The 22,948-nt window shown below is 39.6% G+C and overlaps 1 protein-coding gene across 3 annotated transcripts in view; it reads left to right on the plus strand.

Moving 5' to 3' along the window:
- The window catches only part of LOC124140837, a 60,860-nt gene that overhangs the window by 3,424 nt on the left and 34,488 nt on the right, over positions 1 to 22,948 (plus strand). For 2 of the 3 annotated variants that reach the window (XM_046508628.2, XM_046508646.2), the window contains exon 2: positions 21,052 to 21,218. The gene's annotated coding sequence lies outside the window, so the exon portion shown is untranslated. Of the gene's footprint in view, positions 1 to 17,597; positions 17,714 to 21,051; positions 21,219 to 22,948 lie in introns of those variants that run through there. The other variant, XM_046508636.2, reaches the window with a different exon arrangement.

The raw sequence follows: 22,948 nt of genomic DNA on the forward strand, positions 1-22,948 counted from the left end.
TATAATACAAAAATTACCGACACATTTGGAAGGTACCAACAATTACTTTGACACCAAATTACAAACCAACACGTTATTCTCAACACTGTTATCTCGATTTGGTGTTTAGAGTGACATTAACCCCGCGTTAACCATTTGTTCCGATATATCCATATACAGTAAACTACGGTTATAACGAACTCAAAGGGACTACTAATTTTAGTGCGTTATAACCGTAATTCGTTATAAGCATATATATAGCATAACTACAACAAATAGTCGGGACTAAAAAGTTAGTTCGTTATATCCGTTAGTTCGTTATAAGCGTGTTCGTTATAACCGTAGTTTACTGTAATCAACACCGTTAAGGGCGGTGGGATAAGTGCTACAAGTGTTCGTTCGCCACTTAGAATGTGGGTTCGATTCCCATCGTGGGCGAAAGATAATTCTAGTTTCCCCGTTGCTTCTATATTTCTAAAAGTGGCATGCAACCATATTCAAGCATTCACTACAACCAAGTCATATACAGTAAACTACGTTTATAACGAACAAGCTTATAACAAACTGACGGATATCACGAACTTATTTTTTGGGCCCGGCCATTTGCTATATATATATGCTGTATATATACTTATAACGTACTACGGTTATAAGGAACTAAAATTAGCGGTCCCTTTGAGTTCGTTATAACCGTAGTTTACTATATAGCGAATTTCGACGAATAAAAAGCCTTAATGCAACCCCTGATTAGTGGTGACAAAGGTAACTGTTTATGTTAACAGCAAATTTAAACTATCCACGCTATCGGGTAAGATGACAATGAATCTTACCACCAAGGCTGACACCCCGAGTCACCTCATGATTTGTTTAAGTTCTGAGGAACCTGTCTGGACCCGGAATCCCCACGAGGGGGTTATCCACAGCATGGACTGTGGTAGTGAACTCCAAACACCGCCTATGTCGATCCATGGTACCTCGTTACAATAAACCCCATTCCGACAATTACACTCCATCATAATTTGATGTGGTTGGTCCATGTGTCCCCAGCCGTGATTTTGCTGAAATATTGCCCAGAGCGGCGTACAACCAAGCTCACTCACTCACTCATTCACTGGTGTAGTACATATGGTCAGATAATTGATTCTTAACAAAATAATATTGCCATGATTCAGTGGGGATCATTTACATTTGCGCTTAATACACACGCAGTTATTAACACGACTATATTCAAATCGCTGTGTGTTGTTTTCATGTGTGACACGATGAATGTATGACAGCACATCTACTGCCGTAAATACCCCAAGGCCTTGAAAGCGTTAAACATTCATTTTTAATTTCACGTTTGAATTCAGCCTTAAGGACACATATCTCAACCACAGTCAACAGGTGCAACGAATAACATAGTCAAACTCATGTTTCGTTGGCTATTTAAACTTAATAACGCAATTCTATTATCCTGAATATGCTTGACTAGATTCCCAAAATTAACGAACCGCATTCATAAAATATTTACATTATTTTCTTCTTCTGTAATTATCTACAAACCAGCGGGCCGGAATATTTAAATCGAGGAGGGGGCATACGACGGAAACAACCACCTCTCACCCACTTTTGAAATTTCTTTGTGTGTGCACCCATGCTTCAAAAACATTAAATATGAAGGCGCGCATAAAGAATGAAAACAGATTTCTTGATGGACTGTATCAATGCACACGTAAATAAATAAATGAAACCTGCGACTTCAAGTAACTTAATTCTGGCGTGCTCACGTGGAAATATGAGAATGGTTTGTCAATCCGGATCACGTTTTGACGGGATATGTTATTTATAAGAACCCCCTTTTCAATTTCCGACATGCGTACTGGTGTTTTAATATTTCATTGGCCATGCACCCTTTGTTACGAGCAGTTTTAAAGCGATTATGTATGTTTTTTAACCACATGAAGACTTAGTGTAGTGCCTTGTGTCATCTTCATCTTCATGACCGCGATAGATGATAAAAAGCGTAATGCATAGATGACTTTACATTCTTATATACAGATAAGGAGGAGCCTGATTTTTTATTGCTGTGTCAACCACTCATCACATATAACAAGGTTTAGGTAGCTAGGCAGATGAATACCGTTGACCCACGGAGAGAAGACTCACACATCTTTCCTTATTACAGTCCACCTTTGCGTGGTTTGACGATGCAAACTTGGAGGTCGGTATTGTTTACTAACTAATCTGGTGGCTGTAGTATATCGCATAGAGGCGTCATATATACACATTGCGCATGTAGATTATACTATCAATATCTTTGCCATCACACCTGACTACTATTGAAGTTCTCGCGAGGTGTGCATGATAGCCCGCCGGCCGTGTTGTATTAACCAGATTTGGCAGATAAATGACTGCTGATGCTTGCACTATTTGGACAGACTTAAGCGCTGGGCCTTGTGATAATGGAACATTGGCCTCTTACATACCAATATTCATCCAGTCTGTATTTGCAGACTGTCAATATTTCAAACTGTCATATTCATTGGTTTGTAAATCTATGTACATTAAATATATTATAAAAATGAAACCATGTCAATGTACTCTTCAGTGGGTATTAAGATTGCTAAGAGGCATTGTGTAAACATTTTGTTTGTTTGTTGATTAACGCCGCACTCCAGCTATATCCAGCTATATGGAGCCGGTCTGTAAATAATCATGTGTGACAAGACAATCCAGTGATTGACATCATGAGCATCGGTCTACGCAAAGGGATACGATGACATGCATCAACCAAGACGACGAGTCTAACCACCCGATCCCGTTAGTCGCCTACTATGACAAGCATGGGTTTTTGAAAAGCAGTTTTAATCCCGGCGTTCACGGGGGATTTTTGTCTCTTGAGAAAAAAAGTTTTTTTGTAGTTATAATACTAATACATGTACAGTCCATATACAACAAGTATCAAAGTCAGGCTATAGGAGTGAGTGAGTAAGTGAGTATGGTTTTACGCCGCTTAGCAATGTTCCAGCAATATCAAGTCAGGGGACACCAGAAATGGCCTCACACAACGTATGCATATGGGGAATCGAAGTCGGGTCTTTGGTGTGACGAGCGAACGTGTTAACCACTTGGCTACCCCACCGCCCCCTTTTCCTTAGGAGGCATATACTAAATAAAGTTATGTAAAGTTAATGCGAAGAATAGAAAAGAAATACCCACCTTCAGATAACCTTAGCTTTCTCACAATGCACGGCAGCATCAAACACCAGACCCTATGCAATAAGGTTTTTGCTAACATGTCCCATATGTAATTTTAATTCTTGAGTGATGGGTGTATTGCTTGTATAGTTTTGCCATTAATGGTATTCTTACACCACATGTTATTTCCGCTAAGTCACGGAAGTGAGATATGTGAGTGTCTCAAGAATGGTATGCAACCCTATTGTGCAGTGTTAACCACGAGGGACAAGATCAGAGAACAACAGCGTGCATTTTACGACCCTACCTGTTCGCTATCAAGACATCTGTAATAGTTTTGTTAATGTTCTCGAATACCTGACATGCTCTTAAAGTATACCAGTGGTTTGTGGAAAGAAAAACATCAAATACCAGCCAACAGCTCATGTATAAACCTTTTAGGAACAAATTATGGACACTTTAATATGAGATCATTGCTTTGGATCCATTGGGGCGTCGTTTTATACTACTGTTAAATGCCGCGATTTCTTTCAGAAATTGTTGTTTAATAGACAGAATACACATAAACTGTGATAAAATATGACAAATTAAACCACACATTTTACCGATTGTTATCGTGTCGTCCATATTTAAGCCCCTCTAATCTCAGGCTTAAGGCGTGACTTTGACCATAAGGTAAGAAATCCAGGGTTAATTCATGGTTGTGTCATGGGGCTATTAAATTACAGATATATGGTTTGAAATCAAGGTAATTATCACTGCGCAGACTATTTTTGCGTTGTCATGCTTTGTACATTGATGTACAACCATGCGTTATTTTGATCATGAAAAAGCAGACTTGATAATGATCCTCGTAAGTAATTACACTGTCAAGAAGGTTATCACCGATCACGAGAGCTGTTGACGACAGGATGGTAATAAGGCTATTTCATATATGTGTGTTGTATTTGTTTGAGATGATGTCATAAATATGTGAGCTTATGTAAGTATGGGTGGTGAATAGTTTCAATGTTTATACGGTGGATACAATGCATCAGGCTAAATCGTGCTAAATAGGATCATTAGTCTGAGACCGTTAGTCTGATCGCGTTAGTTTTTTGTTTGTTGTTTAACGCCACACTCAGCAATATTCCAGCTATATGACGGTGGTAAGGTCCTTCATAGTCTTCCCCTGGTTCTTCTGGATCTCTTTTCTCCGGACCTGTGCAGCCTAGGTCTTCGTGAATCAGGATGTTCATATTCTGGCGACCTTTTGTCTTGATTCGTTAGTCTGGATCTCGTTAAACCAGACCTTTTTAGTCTGAAGACCTTTAGTCTGGAACTCCTTAGTTGGTGTCTCGCTATACCAGAGACAATTAATAAGGACCATGGGATTCCGGACCTCACAAAACTAGGGACAGTTGCCACACCTCCTTAGACCTAAAGCTAAACTAGAGACTGCTATTCTGGACCTCATTAATCTGTCTACTTTTTAGATCAAGCTCGTAAGACCAGATCCGTAAGTCTGGAAGACTGTGACCTGGGTCGTCATGCCCTCAACATGGAACCGTGTTAGTTGCGATCTTGTAATTGTGGAGCTCGTTTGTATGAATCTCGCTTGTCCGGATCTCAAGTTTATGAGTCAAGGACATTGTTGTTCAAATCAATCCCCTAAAAACGACACCTCGTTAATCAGATCCCGCATGCTAGGCATGCACGTTTCAAGCCTACTTTAATGATGCATGTAAAGAAGAACTTCTCCCAAATTTTGTTTCGAATTGTTGTATGTGACATCCTGCAATTTGCTACCTTGCTAGCATTAGCATCATGCGTGTATACCGATCAGTTTAAGTTTTTTATTGGTATTGGCGTTGGAATAAACAGTGGAATTGTATAAGGACAAGTATTTTGTCAATACTAGTATCAGTTATTTGTACACCTGGTTATAGTGTCTTATTCTTTGAGTCATTGCTGTTGTTAACAGTCTTAGCGAATCTCAGTCCACGTTGAAGCTTTAATTACTGACAACTAGGTGCATATTAGGGACCAGTTTGGTAAGTGAAAACCTAACGTCAGAATTGAGTCAGGACCAGGTAAACCAGTGACTGAACTCATGAACCATTGGGACAAACAATCAAACCTGTCATCAAGCCAGACCACCGTTTCTCATTTAAGTCGGCTCTAACGATATGCGGTCGGTCGGGTAGCCCAGTGGTTAAAGCGTTCGCTCGTCACGCCGCCATGGGTACAATGCGTGAAGCCCATTTCTGGTGTCCCCCGCCGTGATATTGCTGTAAAATTGCTATAAGCGGCGTAAAACCATACTCACTCACTCTAACGCTATGCATGGGGTAATTGGAAAAATTCTGCCCCGGAATTCCCATAGCGGATATTCATTATAGGACATATATTTAAGAGCAAATAACATCATATACTAAAAGTTTAGGTTTTGCGACGAGAGTGGATGGTAGTGCTCTAGAACTGAACCAAACTAAACTGATAGATCAAATACATTGGTTACAGCACTGACATTATCCAGTGATTCTGGTATCAGCGCACTGTGACCTTCCTTTGACAGTAATTGCGCTTGCTGAACGATGAACGGTATTGACCTAAAGGTACACACGTCACATTCCTGGAGCTTTCAAAAACAAAGAAATAGATCTATGCTGAGGTCCCCTGTAGCGCTGATAGCGCAAAGAAGGTTAACTTCTTAATCTGTTATCCATATCCAAGATTTGATAACCATTTGCTTATTGGGACAAAGGTAAACATACAGTGTGTTTTTAACACAGAAAGGGCATTGAACTTCACACGATGACAAAGCATGACATGTTCAAACCTTGTCATGCACTCGAGAATGAAGTCTGACTCACACACTGATTAGAAAATAATTAAAAGAAAGAGCCTTTCAGAAATGTTGTAATCCTCTGAAATAACACTCCTTTCACAATCCGGTTTTATACCGCCTCTAGAATTGATCAAATACAGCGTTGGAGGAACAACGACATGCTTTATTTAACACTGTCATTGTCGTCATCTCAACATAATTAGCCTGGTTTTAAACAGTGATACTTTATGAAACTACGTGAATAATCAAGAGTGTAATGTACTTTATAACAATTGTCATTTTGTATTTAACTTGTCGCCGAACAGATGGCTTGCTAGCTTAGGACACTACTCGGTGGTCACTTAGTTTGTAATTATACCCTTTATGATACATATGCCTGCTTCAAAGTCACTGTTACAACAAACATGCAGTAACGCTTATTTCAAAATGCAATACATGATTCAAGTTTCATATCTTTGACTACTTGTACTGTTTCATACATGCTCATTGAAATCTTTAAAACATTTTAGATTATGAATCATCATGTTATTTAAGGACACAGTCAGCTTGTTGCGCCTATATTACTTACACTAAGCTATCAAATAATGCGTTTTGATATGTGTTTAAGCAAACATGCCATCAATTAAATTATCCTCCTAATATTAATAAAACCCCACGGAGTCCCATTTATTTTTAATAATAAATCTATTAAAACGAATTCACATGTAATACAAATGTATGACATAGTCGGGACACCATAGGTAGTATGTACTCTCCAGATGGGAAATACTTTGATGTTTATGATGAATGAAGTCTTGCAACACAGGCATGACAGGTAAGAGCAGACCTATTATTTAACCTGTCTAGCACATTCCCCTGTGCCCCAAACAAACTAATATCCTTGAAAGGTAGCCAAAGGGCATCAGGATGACCAGCAACTTTTGAGTCTCTACTGACCCAACAGCATTCCAGATGTTCGTCCAATTTGCCCAGATGACCTACGCAGGTGTAAGGAGGGTCTGCGACAAGGGCGACCCATTAGGGGTGTCTTTTTATACCACAGACCAGCGGTGTAAATAGACATTTACTTTTGAACTTTTCCTTGGAGATTCTATTCTTAGCCAGAAGCCACCTTATCTAGAAGTGGCGGAATGTCGTAGCAGGTCTAACACTGGAGTACACAAGTGAATTTTCATCGTAAAGTTTTCACAGTTTGTCGGCAAAAACACCATCTAGAAGACCCTATACACGTTAAACTACATTGTAACTTGTGAACCTAAGTCCTAAACACTTAACATGTTGCTGTCTGCATTTTCCTGTCCGCCTTTAAAAACCTTCGGGTGTCACATGTGATAACCTACGGATTCCCAAAGCAAATTTATAGCATGGCCTTTGTTCCCTTCACGTAACTTTGCGGCCGGCTTTACCTAACCGAGTACCGTTAGCTAGGTCTAATTAGTTCAGATGACAAATCGGCGGCTGAGGTAGGATGGTATTGAGTTTAAGTCCCAGTTGGGTACTCACGATCAATTCTCACATATGTGTCACAACAGTGGGATGTGGTTTAGTTTATGTTTGCTCCGTGGCGGGTTAATTAATAGTATACGGGCTGATATGAATAAGGCAATAACTGACAGATTCACAGTCTTTTATATCACATAACTAATTCATGACCTTAACATCTAGCGTCAGAAAAACATTATTTTCAGTCCCACTCTGGAAAAGGCGCTACCTGATGTATAGTGGTGTAAAAGATAACCCCTTATAACATAACTGTGTCAATATTCTAGCAGGGATTTGCGATGAGACATGTTTAAACTTAGCCTTTCGAGTGCAATTTGTGTATTCTGCCAGTGGAACATGAGGGGAGAAAATATGTTCAATGTATATAACCTTGGTGATCCAGACATGTTATAATGACATCCCTAATACGTCATTTAGTAGACAGAGGACGTTATCAAATCATTGAAAACCATTGTTTCTATCTATATAATTATTTATTTCAATACAAATGTTATATTAAAACGTCACACCATTATTTATACTATTACTCGTACCTCTATCACAAGAAAAGAAACAATGTAACGAAATAGAAGTGAGAACTCCAAGGAGCTACACAAACAAACCCCTGTTCAAGTTAAACTAAAGACTCCGTGTGTTCGAGAAACTGGTCAGTATGTACCCCAAAGAATGTAACTCAATCTGGAGTAAAGTGAGCCAGGCCATTGCATAAGGTTAATTTGACAGGTGTGTCCGGTGAATTTTGGTGAAAACAGTGGTTCTCATGACCAGCGAGAGGTAGGAAACGACAATGCTGTTCTCCAGGTACCAAGATACAAATGTCATGGTGCAGACACAGTGCACACGTCGGGACTCACAAGACGTTTTCAGGAGATGCAGCAAGTCCAGCGAACAAGTTTTATTTCAGGGTAAAACCCCAAGTCCCACATCCTGAGAATATATAATGGTCCCTCCCTTAAAAGTGACAAAACCCTTTCCATAATCAAATAAATGTCTGCTAAAAGCAGAAACGAATTATCCCAAAATGACCTCTTCCTTGGCAGGTTTTACGTCTATTTAACTGACAGATCCACAAGGAGTCTAAGAAGGAAAATAAAATGAAGATAAAATAAATTTTATGCATTTCGGGCATAAACAAAGACGATTATTCAGAGGGTTCATCTAAGAGCGGCTTAATACTTTTGCCTTGAAGGTTCTTTAACCGCATATTACTCATACAGAACAAGTATCCAATTTTTATATTGACTATATATAGATGTTATGTCTGTACAGTGATGTGCTTGAGGGACATTGTGAAGAATGTACATGTTTTGTGGCCCAGAGATTCGTAAGACCTGTTACTCATTAAAATGCATGTAATTCGACGTTGATGAACATGACGGTAAGCCGTCCTTATGTTAATGCAGACTGTCGTGAAGGAAATATTAAACACATTCATACATAATGGCCATCATTTCTATCAACTGTTTTGTTGGTTAATAACAGCCACTCAGTGTGTCAGGTAAAACTCGTCCAAAACATGACACACCATTGCTTTGCGCGCTCTGCGATACTGGGGCATAAAATAACATGCAGGAGACATACTACCACATGCCAAACTTCACATTGAAATTTTCTAGAGAAACGTTGCCCGACACTATATCACAGCCCCCGTTTCATCTGCGGTATTAGTATATCACTGCTGAGGCTTGAATGGCGTGTAGCCCACCTACATCTTCGAGCTATATGTATCATGCTCTCATCGATTCCCGTACGGACCTGCGCAGGTTTCTGCAATGCCCTACAGCCTAGGTGTTAAGGAATGCACAAAGACGGCTTATTTTTATTCCACAGCAGGTATTTATGAAATATGACAAACTACCTTTATATGATGATAATAGGTCACGAATATGAAAGCAAGATCACGTCAGGGTTATGTTGCTCGTGTATAGATGCTTGAGGTGTTTCTATGTTTAGTTAAATCTCTTCACGGAACAATGTTGCCCATGAGCAATGTTTGCATTGGAATGAAGTGCATCAGATTGATCTGATTCGTGGGCTCACTATCTGCATGTAGTGGTATGTACAAGTGCTCGCAAACAGGACGTTTGCTAATTCAATTAGCAGCATCCGGAATTATTCATCTTTAAAAAGGGTGGTGGGTGACGCTTTGTGGTTAAGAATTTGGCTCGTGACCGAAGATCCGGGTTTGAGTCTTCACAATGTTTGAAGCTTATGTCCGGAGCTTCCTAGTGTGATTTAGTTAGGATACGTAGTGACAAAACATATTCTCTTACCAATTGATTTAAGTACTTAGGGGGGATATTGGAACTTATGGAAACGTATCCTTACAAATAGGTACATTTTGATAACATATAAATGGCATAACTGAGCTGATATCAGCAATTAGAGTAGATAATGGGGTGGTCAGTACATTGTGACGTCACTCCATGACGTCATGGTGTTACATTCACTTCTGAGATGTATTAACCCACATCGCCCGAGCATTCGCTACGATATGCTGAAATTGCTTGGGTGTATACCCTATAACTGAATCACCTCTGGATAAGAGGTCAAGTAAAGCGAGCCAAGCTTAGCATTTAAGTAATTATAGAAATCGTTGTGAATCATACCCTATAATGCTGAATTTAACATATCTTACCCTATATTTTTCGATACAATGGTTATTATATTATAATATTATATATTAATACACTGATCAGCGCTGTCTGGTATGCAACAGGGTTTTATTTCCAACTCGTTATGAACTTTCATAATTATAAAACGTAACGGCATTTCAACCTGTAACTAGCTATCTTAAAATGATGCAATTTTAATTTACCATGTTGATACTTTGAGATAATAAACTGTTAAGAGATACGTGTCGGCGGAGTGGCGCTGATAACTACTGGTGTATTTATCCCCTGTATCTTCGACATAACAATATTTCGAGATAAGCATTTTCGATATATACATCGTATGATGCATCTAATGTTACTTCTTCTAAAATTCTGTTATTCGGGTATCCTCCATTGGTATACGGGGGGCACGCGTGGCTCAGTCGTCTAAGGCGCCGCGATTCGCTGTGCGTCCCTTGGGCACGCCAGAAACCTATGATTGTGGGTTCGAATCCCAGTTCGCCCCGATTATATATCTAGGTTTGTCAGCACCAAATCCGCGCTCGTGTGTTTCACCGAAGTGGTAAACGTCTGAGACCTGCATCACTTCGGGCTTTCCTCCCACATTAAGCTTTCACGCCGCGATATAACTGGAATACTGTTAAAAGTGGCGTTATACCAAACACACTCACTCACTCATGTGGTATACGGACCGACATTCGCAGTTGTAGAGCAGTAACACTTTAAATAAGAAGGAAGCATTGCTCGCAGCGGCCACACCAACCTCACTGCTGCCGTGGCCTCGTTAACGGGTCCGTGTTAGCTACGTTACTTGGTGTTTTAGTATTTATATAAACCTATGCGGGTTCAAAAAGAGCATTTGTTTACATCGGAATGCATGTTAAGAAAGGGAGTATAAAAATCCACCGAAACGGTGAAAGGGAGACATTTCGAGTTTCGGCCTGTGATCTTTCAGATAGAGGGAGGAATACTAGCTTGCCTTAACTGTTTTCATCTTAAACATGAAGAGAATTCGAATAAATATTTTCCTTAGATGTGTCTTCGTCACACATGTGTGACTATGTGAATATACCTCTTGAAATATATTTAAACATACACCTTGTCAACAAACACACGATTTTCGCTGATGCACCTGCGATCTAGCTATGGGCATCTTGAATCCCTTTCGTGCTTTCTATCGTCATAAACACGTGTTCAGTTTTACAATTATCTAGTTGAATTTGTCTGTTCTCATTGTAAGTACGGCAGATGTGCTATATACCGTAGGTAAGTATTCTACACCCAGTGACATCTATAAGGACGGAACGTACCCATAAATAAAAGAGGAACAAGAAGAGCTCCTTGTTGTATACAAAGCAGACTGTAGACTATTTAATGTGATATACGGTCATTATCCGATAGTCTGTTAACTTTTAACACTTTACCGTGGGATAAATCAACTTTTTGAAACTGTCTACCATGTCCTTCCTGTATTTCTCAACATCCTGGTAAGCCTTTAGACAATGAACCATGGGCAGAGTATGAGAATCCAATTCATGTTTTATGGAGACATAATTATCAATCTAGTGACGCAGGGATTAATCATAGGATCGGTTTGTGATGCCTTTATAAAAAAAATTAAGCATAAGTTAGAAGGCGTCACTCACATACAAGTTGTATGCTGGTACCACTGGGGGTTGTGTGTGATCACGAAGACAATTTCTTGTTTCCGAAACACATAATTCATTTGCTCAGCCATACTGGCCCCGGTAAGCTCGTTTCAATCTATCATTTATTTTGCGACTTGTCTTTATAAGTGACTATCTTGTCATATAAGATGCATCGTTGCTCATTTCGTACATTGGTTGTGTATTTTGTTACGTTACCTCAGATTACAGGTGTTGTTTATCAACATAACCACACGTGTCTCAATAGTTGCTCTTAAATCTTACCTTGTCGCCATATGGCTAAAAATAATGCAAATAATTAACCCATTCACTTAAATCTCTTACACAATGTCAGAATAGTTACACACATTGGATTCTAAAACATAATACATAACACAGCTTAAAATGAGTCGTATTCTTCAAGGAACTAATTATGAAATCAACCATGAGCCTTATACAGAACCAGATAATCATGTGAGTCCTCCTATCATGAGTGTGCACATGGAATATATATACTAATATGTATATATTCTCTCGGTCGGGCTAGCATTAAGGCATTGTTACTACAGACCACCTGAGTGCAAATGTTTGCCATTGTGGATTTCTCTTGGTGGGAAAGTGTAACACCAGTGACACCCGTAAGAAATAATCATGAACGTTTGGTATCGGACACCATCATATTGATTTGTTAAAACTGAAATGCATAAAAATCATGTAAGTATTTCATGTTATTATAAGATTGAAAGTAATAAATAGGTATGTTTGTTCATATGAATCAAGACTGATTGTGACGTCTTTGTTATAATTTCTTAAGCAGTTTGGTTTTATCTAAAATTAATGAAAAACATATCCATATACACCTCTTTATTTACATGTTGTATCTTGATAACAACGTTCACGGGGAATTTCTTGCCGACAAAGAATTCAGAACACATTAGCTTCAATTGCCAAACCTTATTAGATAATGTTTTTATTACATTCTGCATATAAATCAACAAGGAAAGTCATCAATGCTGTCCATCTACCCAGTTACACGGGGTAAATTCTGCCCTTAAATCAATCTTGAATGTTATCATTCCTTCAATCTACAGGGGATGCATTATGTCCTTAAATCGACCCGGCGCGAATTATGCCCGGAATGTTATCAATCCTTAAATCTACCCTGGTACATTCCATCTTTAAATCTACCCTGGACACACCTCGTCATTAAATCTACCCGTGATGCAGTCCGTCCTTAAATCTACCCTTGATGCATTCCGTCCTCAAATCTACCCGAGATGCATTCTGTCCTGAATGTTATCAATCCTTAAAACGACCCAGGGTGAAATCCGTCCTTATATAATCTGCCTTAAATGCTATCATACCTTATGTCTACCCGGGGTGCATTCTGTCCGGAATGTTATCATTTCTTAAGTCTACCTTGGATGCATTCCGTCCTTAAATCTACCCGTGATGCATTCCGTCCCTAAATCTATCCGGGATGCATTCCATCATTAAATCTACCCGGGTTGCATGTCGTCCGGAATGTTATCATGCATGTTATCATTCCGTCCTTAAATCTACCCTTGATGCATTCCGTCCTTAAATCTACCTAGGATGCATTCCGTCCTTCAATCTATCCGGGATGCTTTCCACCCTAAATCTACCCTGGATGCATTCCGTCCTTAAATCTACCCTGGATGCATTCCTGTTCTTAGGTCTACCCTGGATTCATTCCTGTTCTTAAGTCTACCCTAGATGCATTCCGTCCTTAAATCTACCCTGGATGCATTCCATCCATAAATCTACCCTGGATGCATTCCATCCTTAATTCAACCCGTGGTGCATTCCTGTTCTTAAGTCTACCCTGGATGCATTCCGTCCTTAAATCTACCCTGGATGCATTCCATCCTTAAATCAACCCGTGGTGCATTCCTGTTCTTAAATCTACCCTGGATGCATTCCGTCCTTAAATCTACCCGTGGTGCATTCCTGTTCTTAAGTCTACCCTGGATGCATTCCGTCCTTAAATCTACCCGTGGTGCATTCCTGTTCTTAAATCTACCCTGGATGCATTCCATCCTTAAATCAACCCGTGGTGCATTCCTGTTCTTAAATCTACCCTGGATGCATTCCGTCCTTAAATCTACCCGTGGTGCATTCCTGTTCTTAAGTCTACCCTGGATGCATTCCGTCCTTAAATCTACCCGTGGTGCATTCCTGTTCTTAAGTCTACCCTGGATGCATTCCGTCCTTAAATCTACCCGTGGTGCATTCCTGTTCTTAAGTCTACCCTGGATGCATTCCGTCCTTAAATCTACCCGTGGTGCATTCCTGTTCTTAAGTCTACCCTGGATGCATTCCGTCCTTAAATCTACCCAGGATGCATTCCATCCTTAAGTCTACCCGGGGTGCATTGTGTCCGGAATGTTGTCAAGCCTCAAGTCTACCCTGGATGCATTCCGTCCTTAAATCTACCCAGGATGCATTCCATCCTTAAGTCTACCCGGGGTGCATTGTGCCCGGAATGTTATCATGCCTTATGTCTACCCTGGATGCATTCCGTCCTTAAATCTACCCGGGATGCATTCCATCCTTAAATCTACCCATAGTAGAAAGGCGTTGCTATTAAACACCATGGTATTCATGATCATTTGGTCAGAGTCACTGTAAATAGATGTATAAGTTAAATCGTCTCTTGCAATGTAAATTTGTACATCTGTGAATGACAAATTATCGGTATATATACAAATTCAGGTCACAGGGAGTCATCTGTATATACACTGATAATGCGAATATTTGTTTGGATGTTTCGAGTGTGTCGACACTCAAGTCCGTTTTCAAGTGTCACTATACAAGAACAGAAATATTGCCAACACGGTTTGGTACGGATTTTATCCACTTGTTAACAAATGGGTACTATGTTTGCGTGCTTCATCGGCTCAAAGGACGTCTGTATCTATGCCCTGCACACTACAAACAGAGAAAGTTTAACATTGCTTACACTTTCAAGGTGAAAAATGTATGAAGTATAGCATAGCGTATGCCATTAAATGTCATATCGATGTGTCATTTTATTTACTAAACACAAAGACTTTAAATACAGTACACGAACTAATTAATAACAATCCGTTTTTAAAAAAGCAGGCAAAACGTTAAGAAAACACAACATTTTAAATATAGGCGACGCACCATACAATAACACATTGAACAATGATTGTCAAATGGTTCTAAATATGTACCACACTAATCACTTAAGGGATTGTGATGTTTCTATGCCTTTGAGGCTTTCACATGTCCCAGTGAACTTCATTTCCGCATAGAAAAATCATAACAATTTATCGTAAAAGGACTCAAATTAGATATTCAATAGCTTGTATGTCGATGTCATTCTATTTGAATCATCTGTGTCCCAAAATTGTCTTTTATGACATTTTCATAATAGATTTCTAAAAGCAGTTTCATCTTAACGTTGCTGCTGGAAGTATTTTGAGACATATTCGATTTCCATCAAATTGATAAAAGTTATGCCCTTAACTTGTAGGAGGTAAAATGAAGAATGTCTACGAACAGCTGATTTATACTTGGTTATTTAGGTAGTGTTAAAACAATTAAAATACATATGTGGTACACTACTCAACAGAAGGTAAGGACAACTCCATTCTTCCATATTACTAATATACTATTATTAGTTAATATGTCATGGCACAAGTAGTGCGAGTTTAGTGATAAGAAAGAATGGGATGGTGCTTAATTTCTTTGGAGTAGTATATAAGATACGACACGCATATTACCAATGGTCACATGCTCATGAGCAGGAGGCGTCACACAACATTATGACGCAATACACCTCTAGGATTGTCCCTTTACATAATACAAGCATTTGAAATCTCGCAATTGATGAAACGTCATGTTCTGTGCCAGGTGTATGAAGGCGTAGGAGTAAAAAGTGCCAATTCATTCTAGGATAATAAAGATTCATATTTCTGGAAACATACAACTAAGAATAGATCTACTACCAAAGAACTCCCTTTTGGAATTTTACCACGCCTATATTAACGCACCATAATGATTTGAGAGGTGAATAAAACCCCTATATTTACTGTTGACTGAATAAGCCAAATAACCTTACACTCAGGTCCGTACAGGTGGTTTGAGGTAAAGATATCTTCAATGAAAGTACCAAAGAAAGGGGTATTTAGGGGAAATACCTTGAAAGGAGTGGAAGTGAAAATAGTACAATGGTGTATTTTCAGTATCTTTCAACCAGTCCATTATATACACATATGCGACTGGGCGTTACTGTCAGGCCATTATATGTCAAGCGGTTTTGACTAATGATACAGCAAACGCATAAAAGATCCAAGGCAAAAAGCCCTCAGGTTAAATAAAGGAAGTTACACCTTCGTTGGAATCAACGTCAACAATTGGGAAGTCGGGACAAGCTTTCACGTATCTACGTCACAGAACTAAAGCTGACCAATCAAAATGACACAAATGTGGATTTTTCAGTACAATATTCCCACGTCTTTTTAACAAGCTTGGCGCTACAGTGATCGTTGTTTCAACAAGCGAGTTGTCCTCACAGGTCTTTTGTCACATTCCAATAGGGTGGATTATTCTATGCATAATAAATACAAATGTGGATTGGCTATATGCGTATTTGTCGGGGTCATTTAAGTGTCCTGTTCTTTGTCGTTTCATTTATTCTGTGATCTGTCATCCATCTGACGATGTTGGTTTAACATCCTATCTACATGTATAAGGTAAGGCAATCGTTTCAACTTATTGTCTATGGTGACGTGTCAGCATCTGTGACTGTCTTGTCATGTTAGATGTATTGTTGCTAATTGTATGCATTGGTTGTAGATATCATTTGATTGACGTTACCTTAACTGACATGTGTTGCATACGGATGTTTATCAACACAATAAACACGTGTCTAATGACACAGCATTTGACAGATTATCGACCACATAAATTGCTCTAAAGAACATAATACTATAAAGTATAAGTAATTGGCTCGTAATGGACTTTGATGTATGCTTATACAAAAAATAACAAAGATTTAATCCTATACTTCTTTAAATCAAATATGAAATCAGCTGTATGTTTAGGCAAAGATCCGTGTTATCTGGAAAACCATATGCTTTTCTTCTTGCTTGAGTGAACATGTGTCATCTTGAGACAACTACACAAGACGAACTACAATGAAAATGTCAAATAACAGTCTTTGATATTCACCTGATATGTTATTAGATATACAATCGTGTGGATTTAGGCTGTGTCCCTTAATGAATGAATATACACAAAGGTATCTTATCACAAAATTTTCAGGAATGCTTCAGGAATGTGTGTTTAGATCACTAAAGCATAGCATGTTCGCATGTATATCAGATGTTCATTTCACAGAGAAACAAATCAGATATTCCTAGAGTCATAGCCGAGATAGACATCTTGTCAAGTTTCGTCAGCGTTACATAGGACCATTTAACCCCGTGACATCTATCACCCAATCTTGGGTCATAAATTCGGTCACATGCTTAGTGATATGCATTATTGCCTATCAATTGTACATCGATAGTTTTGTAGGCGGGTTTACTGTAGCCTAGTCACATGTCAATGAAATGCAAAAGCACTTGTCGATAGCTGTCGTGATAGAGTCATCAAATATGAGTATTGTATGTTTATCTTATCAGCTATTAGGATAACTATACGATAAAGACACGCCAAGGGCTTGTCTGACGGTTATCAGCTACTCCAGAAAACGCAATGTAATTATATGTCTATTGCTGAAATTAGTGTATGGGCTTAGTGATACGTAGCTAACGCGTGCGTGTCATTCGCAATACTTGACGCTAACAGCTGAAATCGACATGCAACATACAACCTGGAAGGATATCCTGACAACTGAGACACTGCCGCAACGTCATACACGTATATATCTGAGTGTCCTTTATTGACAGCACAGATGATGTAACGTAAGTTATGCAACTATTTTCGTTATATTATTTGGAAATCATTGTGGAGGGATAACGTTACCCTCCTGAGCACAATATACGAAAAGTCGATAAATATCCCCGATACATTGTGATTCAATTCATCACAACATAAACAGCAGTGTGGCTACTTCAAGATCAGAAAAGTATAAACGTAAGAATGGTTGAGTAAGTGATCGAGTGATTGGTTGGATGAGTGATCGAATGAGGTTGAGTGAGTGGTTGAGTGAGAAGTTGAGTAAGTGATCGAGTTAGTGATCGAGTGATTGGTTGGATGAGTGATCGAATGAGGTTGAGTGAGTGGTTGAGTGAGAAGTTGAGCGAGTGGTTGAATAAGTGATCGAGTTAGTGATCGAGTGATTGGTTGGATGAGTGATCGAATGAGGTTGAGTGAGTGGTTGAGTGAGAAGTTGAGCGAGTGGTTGAGTAAGTGATCGAGTTAGTGATCGAGTGATTGGTTAGATGAGTGATCGAATGAGGTTGAGTGAGTGTTTGAGTGAGAAGTTGAGCGAGTGGTTGAGTAAGTGATCGAGTTAGTGATCGAGTGATTGGTTGTATGAGTGATCGAATGAGGTTGAGTGAGTGGTTGAGTGAGAAGTTGAGCGAGTGGTTGAGTGAATGATGAGTGGTTGACTGGATGATAGAGTGAGTGATTGACTGAGTGAGTGGTCGAGTGGTTGACTGAGTGATTGGTTGAGTGAGTGGTTGAGTGAGTGGTTGAGTGAGTGTTTGAAAAAGTGTTTGAGAGGGTGTTTGAGAGGGTGTTTGAGAGGGTGTTTGAGTGGATGGTTGAGTGAGTTGTTAAGTGAGTGATTGAATGAGTGGTTGCGTGAGTGGTTGATTGATTGGTTGAGTGAGTTTGGTGTAACGCCGCTTTGAACAGAACCCAGGTAAGCATGGTATTTTCGTCACACACACAAAACACACAAACGTAACTTTGATAGAATAGTTCTCTGTGCACTTGATCTATATCTCTATAGAATATTCAATATGTACAGTTCACATAACCAAAGACGTATATAGATATACGTCTTTGACATTGCAGACAGGTATTGCATGCGCTGTGGGTGACGTGCACAATCCGCGATGGGGTGAGATAATACAATCTAGCAGTCACTTACGAGGGAGATGTGAATAGGAAATCACGATGTATAAAAAACAGACGATGAACTTTATTTAGTAATATCATATTATACCAGTATCCATGGCATCTGGAATGGAAAGTACTCGCATATTCGTGGTCCCGTGAATTACGGCTGATATGTCAGTGTCCTTATATTGGATTACCAGATCCTTCCGCATGGTTGACAATGCTGGGCATTCAAGGATACCATGCTGTAACGTGTATGGATCGTACGCTGTATTTGTGTTTTATTCAGGACGCGGGGTGACATACGGCCGGTTGTCAGTTCCATCCATGTACCGTGAATGACTCGAGTTTCTACGTTGATATTTCAAGTGGCATTTGTAGAATAAGAACCCTCCTTACGATGCCTCCACTCTGGGAAGAGTTATCTATTTCCGCATTATTTGTTGGAAATAGTTCCTGGAATGCTGTAATGGTCTCGTGGTATATGTCAGTCTGTGACTGATGTTCCTGGATATGCCGTTAATGTTTATGAAATGCTCTGCAACAATCAGCCATTTAATTCCTCCATTCAATCTTTTCGCCAGCCCTTAATACACCAGTAACATTGACGTTTCACATTTGCACTAACAACCATCAATCTAACCAGCCACTTAACAACGGCACAGGTGGCACAGCCGTCTAATGAGCTGTGCAGAGTTGCATCCCTTGGGTGTGCCAGAATCTTATGAACGTGGAATTCGAATTCCAGATTCACGATGATTATTTTGTTTTCGTTGTCAAACCTTGCCCATACTCGTGGGTTTCACCTGAGTAGTAAACGTCTTGCATCAGCTCGGGCTTTACTCCCACATTTAGCTGACCAGTCATGAAATAACAGAAATACTGTTAGAAGTGGTATTAAACCAAACTTACTCACTATCTCAGATCTAGGTCTGTGTTATATGCTATGGTAGGATGCAATAGCAGTCCAAGACAAACATTAAGTCTAAGTCTCGACTTTTGATGGCATCTAATAGTCCATAAGCTCAATGCTATCAATTTGTCACAGAACACAATTATACTGGCGCATCTGAAACATACGGATCTTCAACTGAGGTTTATGCATATATGTTACTTGCAATAGATCTAAACCAGTAGTTATGGTACAAACGTGTGGTTACAGCTTTTACTATAAATTATATCGTGTAATTCATACAATCTATACTATCAGTCCACCATAGATCATGATCATATCAAACATATTAAACATAAATGTCATTTTCGTATCTTTGTATCTTTGAGTCCAATAATACAGTCACCCGCGAAGAGTCACGGTGTGCGACCAAGGTTTTACATAACGTCAGCAATATTTCAGTCATATATCGCTGGGGCACCGAGAATGCGTTCTGTGTACCCATGCCGGGATTCGAACCTTGGTCTTAGGTGTGATGAGCGAACGACATATAGGCCGCCGGAGGTTGAAGGACCTACCCTTCCTTTTCTTTGTATTGACGGGCGGTCGGGTAGCCTAGTGGTTAAAGCGTTCGCTCGTCACGCCATAGACCCGGGTTCGATTCCCGACATGGGTACAATGTGTGAAGCCCATTTCTGGTGTCCCCCGCCGTGATATTGCTTGAATATTGCTAAAAGCGGCGTAAAACCATACTCACTCACTTTGTATTGACGTCATGACGGCTGTAGAGACGCATCGTGATCACGAATCAAATGAATTCTATGTAACATTACAAGAAAGATTTAGAGAACAAACTAAGAGATTTAGCGCTTACTGAGAGCACAATGCACCAAATGTCTTGCTTGGTTCGTCATGAACTAGACATCCAGTCTTAAACCAGCAGGTGGCATTCCATCTGCAAAATTTCACTTTCATTTTCCGATTTCCTCGCTTTCTTTTCATTTCAATATTTATTCATCAATACAAAGCCATTCTCCTGCACGAGTGATGTTGGAGATTGACAATGGGTTAATTTTCAAGCCTAGGTCCCCCGACACGCGATGGTACCGTCAGTCAGGGGTTGACATTTCACACAATGTACGACGCTCGGATTCTCACACCATAGCGGACAGCTAGCCAAACCTGCCCTCAATGATCAGGCAAATTAGTTGCATCGACCAATTGTGTCGTCACAGGGCTATCATGCGCCCCGTTTACAGATTCTCCGCGCTAGTCGTTGGAATGAGACTAACTTTGACAACACAAGGCGTTCATTCTTCCTTCTCTTTTCTACAACAGGTTTGTTTATAGATGGGAAGTCCAGCTACATACGGCCTTAGCCTAATACGTGGATCATCGGCCAGAGGATAACGAGGTACCCCATGTATCTCGACAGAAAGGGACGGCGTTTAATCTCCTGGCAAAAAATCTTGGATATACCCATCAGCGACTTTCAAGAGATAAGGGTAAGACATGTTTTGTTTGTTTGTAAACATTTCATCAAATCAATTATAAAAATTTCATATTTATGATATTTTCATTAAACGTCTTTATTACACAAATGAAGCACCTTTTGTTGGAGTCTGGATGTACCACTGCTTGATAATGCAATATATTTATCATGTTAAATTGAATTAATACATACAACGTGTCCTTTTAACAAATGAATATTTAAAAAAAATCAAAACATTTCATCCTGACGTTCAGTGTATGTAATCTATCTGTCCAAGGTTTCATGATATGGTAAGCTCAAACCAACCAGTGCGAAATGTTTTCTTGTAAAATAATAACACATGATACGAGTATCACTAAGTGTATATGCTCTTAAGCCCCAGCCCTTCTCAAAACATTAAACATATTTCTCTCTGTCACGAATTATTGCAAATATTTTCGTAACAATACAGCTCCATTTGAAAGGCTATTCAAGTCATTAAACATATAGCATACGCCTGGTCCTTTCTCCTACAATATCATAACATAATAAACAAAGCCGAAGCCCTTAACGGTATTTGTGTCACTACGCGTATCCATGTTAAATTATACCTACCCTCAATGTGCTGAGCATATGCCTATCTTCAGCGAGTCTCTATTGCGAAAGTTAACCTCTGTTCAACGTACAACCCTCATGCACTCAATGTTCAACGTATGGCTGATATGTTACTGGAGGAGGGTACATGAATTCTGCCTATCAAGTTTGCAACTGAGTTTTTGCCCAATGTTCACCCCGAGTATGGAACGGAATGGCACAAGTGTCTAAGATCATGACCCTTGTATGAATCTGTAGACATGAAAAACTCCAGCGTTTGTATTTCAATAAGCGCCCCGCCATCGAAAGATATGTACTAGTATGTACGTTTGTAAAGACAGAAATAACTATAGTTGAAAGGCGAGCGACGATCGATCAATGTGGTTACTTTCATAAGTGTTTGACAGTCAATATTGAGGGAGTAGTGTGGCCCGACATTCCTAAGAATGGCTTAATTTAGTCTCTTTACGTCACTTGTTGAAAACACGTTTTGCATGTGCGTATGGTTCACAGTGGTGGGTGGAGTTCTATGGCTTTAATCTCTCACCTGTAAATGAATTCCAGGGTCTTTTACTTTTCAACACAAGAATGCAAGACGCTATTGAGAGCAATAATTTGAATTCTTGTTTATAACAACATATTTGGGGTATCTATGAAGGCAGACTCGATAGTCGGTCCTCAACATGCCACGACAAATAGCTTGTTTGTAATAAACCCGTTCAAATGCTTTGATCGAAGTGAAATACTTTAAATACCCAAGTCATTTGTCACGCCTCATGTTGAACCCCTTTTCTGAACAAAAAACGCAATAAACTTGACGTTAGTGTGTGGAGAAATTGTGCGATATGCAAACAATAAGATAGTGTTAGCCTTGTTGGTGCCATGACACTTTGCTCATGTCTTGAAACACATTATTAACGATACCGCCACAGTGGCCTAGTGGACAGAGCGTTTACCAGGAGAGCGGAAGATCGGTGGTTCAATCCCCGGCCGCGTCATACCAAAACGTTAAAAGATAACTGTTGTTACACTGTCTGACGCTCGGCATTAAAACAAGGAGCACGCACTTCGGTATATAAATGCAATAATCTTAGACGCGACTTTACGCCCCATTTCACCTCATCCATAATTAACGCAAAGTATCCATATTCTGATGTTTTGTTTAATCCT

Source organism: Haliotis rufescens, unplaced genomic scaffold (genome assembly GCF_023055435.1).
Source record: "Haliotis rufescens isolate VD_foot unplaced genomic scaffold, xgHalRufe1.0.p SCAF_2, whole genome shotgun sequence".
Classification (NCBI taxonomy): Eukaryota; Metazoa; Mollusca; class Gastropoda; order Lepetellida; family Haliotidae; genus Haliotis; species Haliotis rufescens.